Source organism: Bubalus kerabau, chromosome 16, assembly GCF_029407905.1.
Source record: "Bubalus kerabau isolate K-KA32 ecotype Philippines breed swamp buffalo chromosome 16, PCC_UOA_SB_1v2, whole genome shotgun sequence".
Lineage (NCBI taxonomy): Eukaryota > Metazoa > Chordata > Mammalia > Artiodactyla > Bovidae > Bubalus > Bubalus kerabau.
The window spans coordinates 9,733,703-9,746,825 of record NC_073639.1 but is presented as its reverse complement, the minus strand read 5'-3'; the positions used below and the strand labels follow the sequence as shown (position 1 = coordinate 9,746,825).

At 45.1% G+C, this 13,123-nt stretch overlaps 1 long non-coding RNA gene across 1 annotated transcript; it reads left to right on the top strand.

The window, feature by feature from the left end:
* The first annotated feature begins 1,266 nt into the window (after positions 1–1,266).
* Positions 1,267–4,707, top strand: LOC129630247 (uncharacterized). Its single transcript, XR_008703613.1, has 3 exons — positions 1,267–1,402; positions 2,813–3,000; positions 4,422–4,707. It is a non-coding gene; the product is annotated as an uncharacterized LOC129630247 (long non-coding RNA).
* The last annotated feature ends 8,416 nt before the right edge of the window (positions 4,708–13,123 follow it).

Below are 13,123 nucleotides of genomic sequence, written 5' to 3'. Positions count from 1 at the left end.
GGCAATGGTATTTGCAGGTCAAACAACAAGGGAGGAATCCGGCCCCGGGCCAGCTCTGATGGGAGAGCCTCAATCACTTGCCCTCTCGCAGCCTCTCTGACCTGGGGGAAGTCACTAAATGCTCAGGTTCTTCACTGTTAAAAGATGGAGATGATGGTAATTACCGCACAGAGCTGTTTCTGAAATGATACATTATTTAAAACGCTCAGCAGAATGACTGGCATGTCAGAAAGTGCGGTAAATGTTACCAATGTTAGTGCTCTTTTCTAAGTATTGTGTTCTGAGACCTTGTAATAACAACAACAATTGGTACTCTTAAGATAATAGTAACAATAATAAAATAGGTGACTTACTACATACTGGCATTGTTTGAAGCCCTTTTTGTGAACAGACTCATTTACTTGTCACAACAGACCTACGTAGTAGGCATTATTATTGTTGTTATTTTGTTGCTAATTTGTGTCCCACTCTTTTGCGACACCATGGACTATATGTAGCCTGCCAGGCTCCTCTGTCCATAGGATTTCCCAGTCAAGAAAACTGGAGAGGGTTTCCATTCCCTTCTCCACAGCATCTTCCAAACCCATGTCACCTGCATTAGCAGGCGGACTCTTTACTATTGATCCACCAGGGAAGCCCATGAGCATTATTATTAATCCTGTATTATGGATAAGGGACACAGAGATTGTTAGGTTGAAGTAACCTGGTAATTCCCTTGTCTTTTAAAATAGAATTAGCCCATACTTGGAGTATTTCCGCCTTACCACATCTTTTCTAGCATCATTCCTGACCGGTGACTGCCGTGGGGTTTCTAAATTCCCCATCAGCCCTTGCTCGCAGGTCACCACCCTCTGTAGCATCCACTCCCCGGCTTCCCTCTTTGTATGTGATATTCCTTTATCTTATGTCTCAAGGGTTCCTTTGGTGAGGAATCTGAGCCTCGGAGTGGGCAGCGAACCACCCAGACCTACAGCGTGAGCTCCGAAGGTCCAATCTGTCCTTGCCCTCCCCGCTGTGTCCCTGGATGCTGTAAGAGCGCAAAGGGCTGGGCTGCCTGCAGCCCCCGGAGTCCTCAGGAGGCCTGTACCACTGCACCAGCCGCGGCCTGGCCAGCATCCGAGCCGAAGGGACAAGGACACTCAGTAGGGGGCACCCGAGAGCCCACATGGCCTCCAACTCCCCTCCCTCCGGCCACACCGCCGGGAAGGGCTTGGAATTTAATCCTCCGCATTCCATTCTGGGTTCCTGTGACATAATAAGGCCCAAGGAGGGATCTCGAGTGACTGGTCAGCAGAACCCTCAGCGGGATTTTCTATAGATAGCCAGGGCGTGTCTCGGGCTCGGTCCTTTCTGCGGGAGGAAAGTGCTTCCCCGCCGGGCTGGGCAGCGCCCTGTGCGGCAGGTGGGCGAGGTGGGGGACCGGCTAGGCCCCGGGTTCGGGGGGACTTTGTCCGGCAGCAGGGGAAGGGACGCCAGGGATCCCGGGCCGGGAGAGGGAATTCCAACTATGGCGTTTTGGAGAAAACTCTTTAGTTATTTGCCCTCACCGACCTCACCCCGAGATGGGACTGCGGCTGCGATGAGATGTCCCAGATACTGAGCCTCCAGCAGCCTTTGACGCCGGCTCTGCAAATATTCTGCGGTCTAAGCCGGGCTGTCCTTAGCGAGAGAGGCGTGTTTGGAATGTCGGTGCGGCCGCCGCTCTGATTGGAGGTTTGGGGTTTCAGAGTTCCTTAATTTGCATGACCATGCGGCATGCTTATTACAGTCCACAATAGAGGGTTGGAATTTGAAACTCTGTTTACCTTCCAGATTCCAAACAAGCAGCATTCCTATCAATAATGTCACATAAAGACCGGCATGATGGTATAGAATCCTAACATGACTAATATATTTTATTTTATCCTGTCTAGCGGTGGAAAGGACTTCTCAGGAGGCACGTATCTCTTTTACATAAAAGAATAGCTACGCTGCCAAGGGCTTTAATGACATAATTTCATCATGGGATTCTAGATTCTTTGGTTTATGCGACCATCAAGAACCCTGAGACGAAATTAATTAATGTAACTGGGACAAGCCCAAGTGTTGTGTTTCCATTCCCCTTATAAGTGAACACAACTATTTTAATTGCCCAAACATTTGGTGGGTAGGGAGGTGGAGAAAAGCCTGTCTGATGTATTCATTAGCTGCAGAATAAATTCCTTAGAGGCAATATACTGTTAAAAATATGAGCAGTTGAGTCAGACAGCCTGGGTTTGAATCCTGACTTGGCCTGAAATCTGTGAAAACTTGAGTGAGTTATTGATGTTTTCCAAGCATATTACTCATCTGTGAGATGAGGTTGCTGATACCTGCCTCTCAGGGTTAAGAGGATTAAACGAAGTCAGAACTGATGGGCTGGATGAATACAATACCTCTGAAAGGCCCTGGGTCCAGTGCTTGGAGCACAGTAACTGCTGATAGAAGGCTGCTGTATTATTAATCCCACAGCAAAAGTAAAACATTCCTGAAATGGGTCCCTGACACCATGGAGGTCCAGGAATCTCAGCCGCTTCCAGCCAGGAGCTTCTCTTTTTAGCCCCTGAATTCCTTAAATGCCCCACATTTGTAAGTTGTATTATTCGAAGCCCGAGAGAGCAGGATGGCGGCCCCCACCCTGTCTGGAATCCCAGAGCACCTCTGAGATTCTGACCTAGCACAGCTGCCTGTTGCAAATAATTTAGGAAACATGAAACAGAACATATTGCAGTTCCACAGAAAGGTCTGAAGGGTGAACTTCATGTGTCTGTCATGTATCTGCTTTCTCCTGCAGAGGACTGAAAGCAGGGTCTGCCTGGAAGAATATCCCCCTCCTGCCCCACCAGGAGAGGAAGAGGAGTTCCTCAAACTCGAAAGACGGGGTCCATGCAGGTCCCATTTTCCCCTAAAATCTGTTATCGTGCTACTTTGTCCCTGGCATCGAGAAGGGCTTCTTGGTAGATGTAAACAGAGCGCCTGCCTGTAAGTGGACCTTAGCTTTGTAATTCAAAATTATGTCACACCTTTCCTATATTATAGCTTGGTGACCTTGGCACAGAACTGCATGTTTCTGCACCTGTTTGCTCTTCTTTTTAGACATTTTGATGTGGACCATTCTTAAAGTGTTTATTGAATTGGTTACAATATTACTTCTGTTTTATGTTTTGGGTTTTTTTTGGCCTCAAGGCTTGTGAGATCCTACCTCCCCGACCTAACCAGGGATCGAACCCTGCACTAAAAAGTGAAGTCTTAACTGCTGGGCCTCCAGGGAAGCCCCTGTTTGTTCTTAAAACCTTCAGGATGAAAGGAATGGAAAGCCCTTCTCTGGGTGATTGGGTAGATTCAATGGCTTATTGCATGGCAAGTGCCCAGTACAGCTCCTGGCATATGGTAGACAGCCTGCGAACCTTGTTTTTCTTCCAAAGGGCCATGAAGCCTGAAGCAGAGAGGCAGTGCCCACTCAGCTCCCTCCTATTCTTTCCCAAGGAAGATGACCATAGGCAGAGAGAGAATGCTGTCTCAGAGAGGAACGCGTGGCGATGTGATGTCACATGCTGGGTGGTGGGGATGTGAAGGGTGACAGCCCACACCTGACCAACCTGCAGGGCCCTTGTCATCAGCAGGAACCCATATATTGATACAGTTCCTATACTGAGGCCTTCTCTGAGTACACCAACCTAAATGACCTGAGAACAGGGATTTTTAAGGATTCAGATATTGCTGTTAACTATCAAAGAGAAAGGATGTTTTACTTCAAAAATGTTTATTCTTTTCTGCTTGAAATCCAGTCACTCTTTCCTATCTGTGATCTCTAGAACTGGGAGTCTCACTTCCTCCAGAATAGAGTTTAGAGTCTTTAAATATGCCCACCCATTTTCCTGGTCAAGCAATGGCAGCAGACAGTCATTAAATCGTGTGTGTGTGGGGGCAGGGGTGTGACATGTCCACAGGCTGTTGGCAGCGGCCTCTATAGGATGCATGTTCAGATTTGTCTCTGTAACTGGGCTGACCGCTCCTTTTTAATAGCTAAGAATTTGTGTTCGATGTATGCACTCTCAAGCCTTTCCCACTTATTGTATGTGAGTTTTTCCTACATGCCTCTGCTCTCTCTGAAAATATTTTCTTCTCACCTATGTGAGTGAGCTGGTCACAGTCATTCTTAGGAACTGTGAATGGAGCTGAATTTATTCGCAGGTCAGCTCTGCAGCTGCCAATTCCTTGCAACAGATATTTGGAAAGAAAGAACCCTAGCTGCAAATAAGTAAATAAATGTAGACGTGCTGGTTTTCACCTCTAAAGCAAGTACCATGCCTGTTAAGTCTTGTGTATTTCCCCAGGGCACCTAGCATAGTTCTTTCTAGTGGTTGGCATTCCATAAATGCTATAGTCTGTTTACCTTCCAGATTCCAAACGAGCAGCATTCCAGTCAAGAGGAAGAGTCTCAGAGGCAACTGGAGTGGGAAAGGGGCTGCAGAAAATGGATTCCCCTCTTTTTAGTGACCCATTGTTTGTGATTGACACCATTATACACCCCAGAAGGTCAAGTACGGACTTTACATGAAATTATTCCAAAAACATACCAATATAAAAGATGCTACATAAAATAGCCACTGGACACTCTAAGATTGTAATCACTAAAGAGGCTGAATCTTTGCTTGGTCTGCTTTGTATCACGCCTAGTGCCATGTTACACAGAAATAAATGTATAATTTTATAAAGAATAAATGCTGGGGCTTTCCTGGTGGCTCGGTGGTAAAGAGTCCACCTGCCAATGCAGGAGATGTGGGTTCGATCCCTGATCCGGGAAGATCTCTCATGCCACGGAGCAACTAAACTGATGCGCCACAACTACTGAGCGTGTGTTCTAGAGCCCGTGAGCCACAACTACTGAGACTGTTGCAGGAAGGCGACCCCTTCCAGGGCCCGAAACTGGGCTCTTGTCTAACACTCGGAAATGAATTGTCCGAGGAGACACATGTGCTGACAAAGCAAGAGATTTTATTGGGAAAGGGCACCCAGGTGGAGAGCAGTAGGGTAAGGGAACCCAGGAGAACTGCTCTGCCGCGTGGCTCGCAGTCTCGGGTTTGATGGTAATGGGATTAGTTTCCGGGTGGTCTTTGGCCAATCATTCTAATTCAGAGTCTTTCCTGGTGGCGCTCGCATCACTCAGCCAAGATGGATGCTAGCGAGAGGGATTCTGGGAAGTGGACGGACATGCTGTGTCTCCTTTCCACCTTTCCCGAACTCTTCCAGTTGGTGGTGGCTTATTAGTTCCGCCTTCCTTATCAGGACCTCCTGTCATAAAACCACTCATGCACATGGTTACTATGGTGCCTGGCCAGGGTGGGCGGTTCCAGTCAGTGTGCTTCCCCTAACAAGACCACGTGGTGCAACTACCAAAGCCCACTTGCTTTGCAACAAGAGAAGGCCTCGCACTGCAACTAGTGAGTGGCTACTGCTTACAACTAGAGAAAAGCCTGCACAGCAACAAAGGCCCAGCACAGCCAAAAATAAACAAATAAAATTAAGAATAATAAATGCTATTGGAAACTGACAAGAACGCTGAAAAGATCAGTGGGTGGAGTTGCCTCCATATTTCCCTTGAAGTAACATATCTCTTCCGTAAATGTCTTGGTTGGGCTGGGCCTCAGTTATATTTGTAAAATGACCAGATTGTTGCCTCCTAAACTTTTTATCCATCAAAAACAATTCTAGGACACCCTCTCTCAGCCCCACCACCTCATTCATTTGCTTCACAAATATTTACTGAGCACTTTTGAACTGTGGTTTTGGAGAAGACTCTTGAGAGTCCCTTGGACTGCAAGGAGATCCAACCAGTACATTCTGAAGGAGATCAGCCCTAGGATTTCTTTGGAAGGAACGATGCTAAAGCTGAAACTCCAGTACTTTGGCCACCTCATGCGAAGAGTTGACTCATTGGAAAAGACTCTGATGCTGGGAGGGGTTGGGGGCAGGAGGAGAAGGGGGCGACAGAGGATGAGATAGCTGGATGGCATCACTGACTCGATGGACGTGAGTCTGAGTGAACTCCGGGAGTTGGTGATGGACAGGGAGGCCTGGCGTGCTGTGATTCATGGGGTCGCAAAGAGTCGGACATGACTGAGCGACTGATCTGATCTGATCTGATCTGATCTGATATAGCATGTGCCAGGCACTCTACTAGGAGTTGGAAATACAATTTGTGAGGAAAAACAAAAGCATTCTTTGCCCTCATGAAGCTTATAGTCTAGTGGGAAAGACAGACACAAAATAAATGGCCATGCAAATAAAAATGCAATTCAAAATTGTGTTGAGTGCTCTGAAGGAAAACATAGAGATTATGAATCTAACATGGAAACCTGATTAGAGCTTGGGGGATCATAAAAAAGGCCTGTGATTGTATTTTTAATGCCCTTTGAGAAACCACATACTAATAAAAAGTTACTGCCAATTGAATAAGGCTTTAAAACTATTTGTATTTTATTAGACACTACAGTGGGTGACTGAGGATGAGATGGTTGGATGATGTCACTGACTCAACAGACCCTGAGTTTAGGGTCTGAGATAGTGAAGGACAGGGAAGCCTGGTGTGCTGCAGTCCATGGGGTCACAAAGAGTCAGACACGACTTAGCAACTGTAAAAAACAAGCACAGCAACATATATATATATATATATATATATATATATATATATATATATATATATATATACATGTGGGAAAAACATAGTTTACATGTCTAAGGCAGCTAGAATCCATGAGTGCTTTGTAGTCACCGAGGACACTTACCCAGAATATACCTCATCTCCAGCTGCCTCTAATGGCGATTTGTGCATGCTAAGTTTATTCAGTTGTGTCTGACTCTTTGCGACCCCATGGACTGTAGCCTGTCAGGCTCCTCTGTCCATGGGATTCTCCAGGCAAGAATACTGGAGTGAGTTGCCATTTCCTCTTCCAGGGAATCTTCCCAGAGATAGAACCCCTGTCATGTCTCCTGCATTGGCAGGTGAGTTCTTTAGCACTAGCCCCACCTCAGCCAGTTTAGTCGCTCAGTCATGTCCGACTCTTTGCAACCCCATGGACTGCAGCACTCCAGGCTTCCCTGTCCATCACCAACTCTGGGCACTTGCTCAAACTCATGTCCATCGCATTGGTGATGCCATCCAACCATCTCATCCTCTTTCATCCCCTTCTCCTCCTGCCTTCAATCTTTCCCAGCATCAGGGTCTTTTCCAGTGAGTCAGTTCTTCACATCAGGTGGCCAAAGAATTGAAGTTTCAGCTTCAGCATCAGTCCTTCCAATGAATATTCAGGACTGATTTCCTTTAGGATGGACTGGTTGGATCTCCTTGCAGTCCAAGGGACTCTCAAGAGTCTTCTCCAACACCACAGTTCAAAAGCATCAATTCTTCGGTGCTCAGCTTTCTTTATAGTCGAAGTTTCACATCCATACATGACTACTGGAAAAACCATAGCTTTGACTAGACAGACCTTTGTTGGTAAAGTAGTGTGTCTGCTTTTTAATATGCTATCTAGGTTTGTAATAGTTTTTCTTCCAAGGAGCGAGTGTCTTTTAATTTCATAGCTGCAGTCACCATCTGCAGTGATTTTGGAGCCCCAAAATATAAAGTCTCTCACTGTTTCCATTGTTTCCCCATCTATTTGCCATGAAGTGATGGGAGCGGATGCCATAATCTTAGTTTTCTGAATGTTAAGTTTTAAGCCAACTTCTTCACTCTCCTCTTTCACTTTCATCAAGAGGCTCTTTAGTTCCTCTTCACTTTCTGCCATAAGGGTAGTGTCATCTGCATATCTGAGGTTATTGATATTTCTCCTGGCAGTCTTGATTCCAGCTTGTGCTTCTTCCAGCCTGGCATTTTGCATGATGTGCTCTGCATATAAGTTAAATAAGCAGGGTGACAATACACAGCCTTGACGTACTCCTTTCCCGATTTGGAACCAGTCTGTTGTTCCATATCCAGTTTTAACTGTTGCTGCTTGACTTGCATACAGACTTCTCTGGAGGCAGGTAAGGTGATTTGGTATTCCTCTTGAAGAATATTCCACAGTTTGTTGTGGTCCACACAGACAAAGGCTTTGGCATAGTCAGTAAAGCAAAAGTAGATGTTTTTCTAGAAGTCTCTTGCTTTTTTTGATGATCCAATGGATGTTGGCAATTTGATCTCTGGTTCCTCTGCCTTTTCTAAATCCAGCTTGAACATCTGAAAGTTCACGGTTCACGTACTGCTGAAGCCTGGCTTGGAGAATTTTGAGCATTACTTTGCTAGCGTGTGAGATGAGTGCAATTGTTTGGTAGTTTGTACATTTTTTTGGCATTGCCTTTCTTTGGGATTGGAATGAAAACTGACCTTTTCCAGTCCTGTGGCCACTGCTATGTTTTCCAGATTTGCTGGCATATTGAGTGCAGCACTTTCACAGCATCATCTTTTAGGATTTGAAATAGCTCAACTGGAATTCCATCACCTCCACTAGCTTTGTTCGTAGTGATGCTTCCTAAGGCCCATTTACCTCACATTCCAGGATGTCTGTCTCTAGGTGAGTGATCACACCATTGTGGTTTTCTGGGTCATGAAGATCTTTTTGGTACAGTTCTTCTGTGTATTCCTGCCACCTCTTTTTAATATCTTCTGCTTCTGTTAGGTCCATACCATTTCTGTCCTTTATTGTGCCCATTTTTACATGAAATATTTCCTTGGTATCTGTAATTTTCTTGAAGAGATCTCTAGTCTTTCCCATTCTAATATTTCCCTCTATTTCTTTGCATGGATCACTGAAGAAGGCTTTCTTATATCTCCTTGCTATTCTTTGGAACTCTGCATTCAGATGGGTATATCTTTTGTTTTCTCCTTTGCATTTAGCTTCTCTTCTTGATTATTTCTAAGGCCTCCTCAGACAACCATTTTGCCTTTTTGCTTTTCTTTTTCTTGGGGATGGTCTTGATCGCTGCCTCCTGTACAGTGTCACGAACCTCCATCCATACTTCTTCAGACACTTTATCAGGTCTAATTCCTTGAATTTATTTGTCACTTCCACTGTATAATTGTAACGGATTTGATTTAGGTCATACCTGAATGGTCTAGTGGTTTCCCTATTTTCTTCAATTTATGTCTGAATTTGGCAATAAGGAGTTCATGATCTGAGCCACGGTCAGCCCAATTTGCTTTAAAGATCTAAGAAAAGTAGCTGGTTTTCTGACCAGGATTCATATGAACACTCAATGAAGGCTGAGTCAGGGGCCTGCTCCCCAGAAGCCAACATACCCATCAGCTGATGGCCGCAAATGTGTGTTCTAACCGGAAGTGCAGGACATCTCCCCACCACCTGGCAGAGTTTGTTTACCTTCAGGCAGGTCTGATCTAGATCATCAGTTCAGTTCAGTTCAGTCACTCAGTCGTGTCCGACTCTTTGCAACCCCATGGACTGCAGCATGCCGGGCTTCCCTGTCCATCATGAACTCCCAAAGCTTGCTGAAACTTACGCCCATCGAGTCACCACAAGTCCTTTTGCCATTCAGTCCTTAGCTTACCAAGTGGAGGCAGCAAGGGCCTCTTCAGCATCCCTCACCTAACCCCAACGTTGTGCATTTATATTTTATTTCCCAGGGCTTGACTGGGTGATTGTATGTTACGTCCCAGAAACAAACGTGTTTCTGCCATGTCAGCCTCCTAGCTATGGAAATGGCTATACATCCTGGATTTATGTCTGGGTGGGGCAAGCTTCCATCAAAAGTAGACAATTTCAATATTATAATCCCCCTGGGATAAGCAGGGAGTAACAAGTTCAGATAAGAAACTAGGTCCAGGATGGGAACAATCCCCTTGAATAGGCAAAACCAGCGAAGGATGGATGAGGAATTTACATTCAGCTTTCTGGCTGCCTGTCCTTTCCAGGAGGAGGAAGAGAGGAGTTTGAAATCTATGCACGGTCCAGAGCTGAAGTTGAGGCAGTTCCATCCCTCACCTAGAACAGATGTGCAGAAAAGGAAGGTCCTTGCAGTGTTGGTGACCTTACTTATATCCTAATCCCTGGATGGCAGAGATGTCAGTGGTGGCCAGCCCAAAGGGCATATAGTCACTATTTGTTCAAAGAGTGAAGGGTCTGGAAAGGTGTTGGGGTAAGGGCACTGAGCCAGGCGTGGACTAAAATAAACCTTAGATATACTAGAAGTGAGGCCGAGAAGCAAAGGAGCGCCTGCCAGGGAAGTCAAGCAGGGGACAAGGGGAAGCACTGGGTCAACACTGTTCCCCAGAACCAGGCCGGGTGATAGAAGGAGATGCATTCACAGCAAACCCAGTGCAAGCTGCTTCGGGTCTCCACACACCCAGCGCAGTGCTCCTGTTGCAAAAGGAGTGTTCCCCTTGCAGAAAGTCTGACCTCACCATCTCTTCTGGTAGGAAGTGCCTCACATTTGTTTGAAATACGATTGCATTTAGAATTTACTTTTTAGAGACAGCACCTGAGGACATTCCCAATATGTAAAATGCACATCTATCTGTCACTTGGGCCATTTCTGTTTTTATTTAGGTCCCATCAAAGTCTAAAATGGGATTGGAGGTGACGAAGTACTCACAGATAGCTGCCGAGGGCAGCCAAATGGAACCATGGAAACCCTGTTCTACGAAACACATCCTTGCTCGGCTCTGCTCCATGCACACCGTGCCCTGTGAGTCCGGCTCCGCGCTTGGTTCAGAACCTACGAGCTGGTGTGAGTTGGGATAAGTCATGTAACCTCTCTGAGCTTCTCTGCTTTCTCTCTTTTCACTGTGATTATTTCACTTATTTTCGTAATCATTTTTTGTTTGACATGAAAGTGAACAGGCTTCCAGGACTTAAATTCAGACTTTCCCAGAGTGACTCATGTGCATGATTAAAATATCAAATAATCCAAAAGGTTTTGGAAAGTAAAGAAACAGTGCCCTGGCCCACCTCTCTCCACCCTCCCTCTGCTTCCCATAGACAACAGTCTCCAACATGTTTCTATTTTTAGCTCTGCCTGTGGTTTCTCTTTTCATCTCCAAATGGTATGTTTACACTGCTCTGTCTTGATCAACAACCTTAGTAGACATTGTCTATCCACTTCCTTCTAGGGTAGGTAAAGTTTTAATTCTTATCCCCCACTCCCTCCCATGTTTTGAAAGTTTTAGCTATTTTGGTTTCTCTGTTACTACTCAAACTGAATACAAACCCCTAATTCTTGTTCCACCAGCAGTCAATGATACCTCTGACTGCTCATTCAGGAAGATGATGATAAAAGCGGAAAGTCTTTCTTCTACCTCTCTACCCACTTCTGCCTCCCAAATTCTATCTATTCTGTAACCACAATCAAGTTTCCCCCGCCTTGTTTATAGGTTGATTCCAAAAACTGAAAACCAGAAAACAGTCTTTTCATTATGACTATGTAAATATCGTTACCAAGCTAAGCAGTGTGCCATGATTACATTTCTTCTCCCTGGTTCCAATGTCATGACCCCAGTGCCATTCAATGCAAAATGTCTCAAATATCAAGAACAAATAGTCTTCTTTTTCATACTCATCCAGCTGCTCAAAATATGGCCACCTTTTAGTTGAGTTCCTATTTGGACTATGACTTATGTGTATGTTTTGTTTTTGTACACATCTGTACACATTTTGTACACATCTGTTGTTTTGAATTTGAAATCTAATGGTAGTCAGATTCTCTTTCCTTCAGTTCAGTTCAGTTCAGTCCCTCAGTCGTGTCCGACTCTTTGCGACCCCATGAATCGCAGCACGCCAGGCCTCCCTGTTCAACACCAACTCCCGGAGTTCACTCAGACTCACGTCCATCGAGTCAGTGATGCCATCCAGCCATCTCATCCTCTGGCATCCCCTTCTCCTCCTGCCCTCAGTCCCTCCCAGCATCAGAGACTTTTCCAATTAGTCAGCTCTTCGCATGAGGTGGCCAAAGTACTGGAGTTTTAGCTTCAGCATCATTCTCTCCAAAGAAATCCCAGGGCTAATCGCCTTCAGAATGGACTGGTTGGATCTCCTTGCAGTCCAAGGGACTCTCAAGAGTCTTCTCCAACACCACAGTTTAAAAGCACCAATTCTTTGGCACTCAGCCTTCTTCACAGTCCAACTCTCACATCCATACATGACCATAGGAAAAACCATAGCCTTGACTAGATGGACCTTTGTTGGCTCTTTAGAAACTCAGAATTTTTCTGATCCCGGGTGTTCTGACATTTCACAGTGAGAGTGTCTAAGGAGAAGAATTGTTTCTTTGTTTCTTTCTGGGCATTTGGGAGCCCTTTTGTTTAGAAAACTCTGAGCCTTTTCTTTGTATATTTACTAGGTTACTTATCCTTTGCATTTTCCTTGTTCTCTGTTGTGAACACCTAATAGGCAGATGCTAGATTCTGCCTAGAATTGATCTTCTATATCTTTTTTCTTCATATTTTCCATCTTATTTTCTTTATCCTATATGCTCTAGAAGATTTCCTCATCTTTATATTCTATCATTTCTATTAAACATTTAATTTGGCAATCACGTTTTCTAATTTTTGAGAATTTTTTCTTGGTTTCTTATTTGTCCTTTTTCTTAGCATTCTGTTCATATATATATATATAAATAAATAATATCTACCCAAATCTTCCTGGAGTAGAGTAATTACCTTAGTTTAGCCATAAGGCTTCCCAGGTGGCACAGTGGTAAAGAATCTGCCTGCCAATGCAAAAGATGGGGGTTTGAGCCCTGGGTTGGGAAGATCCCCTGGAGATGGACATGGCAACCCATTTTAGTATTCTTGCCTGGAAAATTCCATGGACAGAGGAGCCTGGCGGGTTACAGCCCATGGGGTTACAAGGAGTTGGACACGACTGAGCACACACTGCACTTCAGGCTCCTGTAACAAAGATGCTGTAGACTGGAGGCTTAAACAACACACCCTCTGGAGGCTGGGATGTCCAGGGTCAAGGTGCTTGTAGAGGCAGCATCTGGTTAGAGCTCCACCCTCATGACTTTCCAGAGGTCCCTTCTCCTAGTACCATTACATTGTGGCTTACGAGTCAACATAAGAATTTTGAGGGGACACAAACATTCAGTCCATAACAATGATTGTATATCC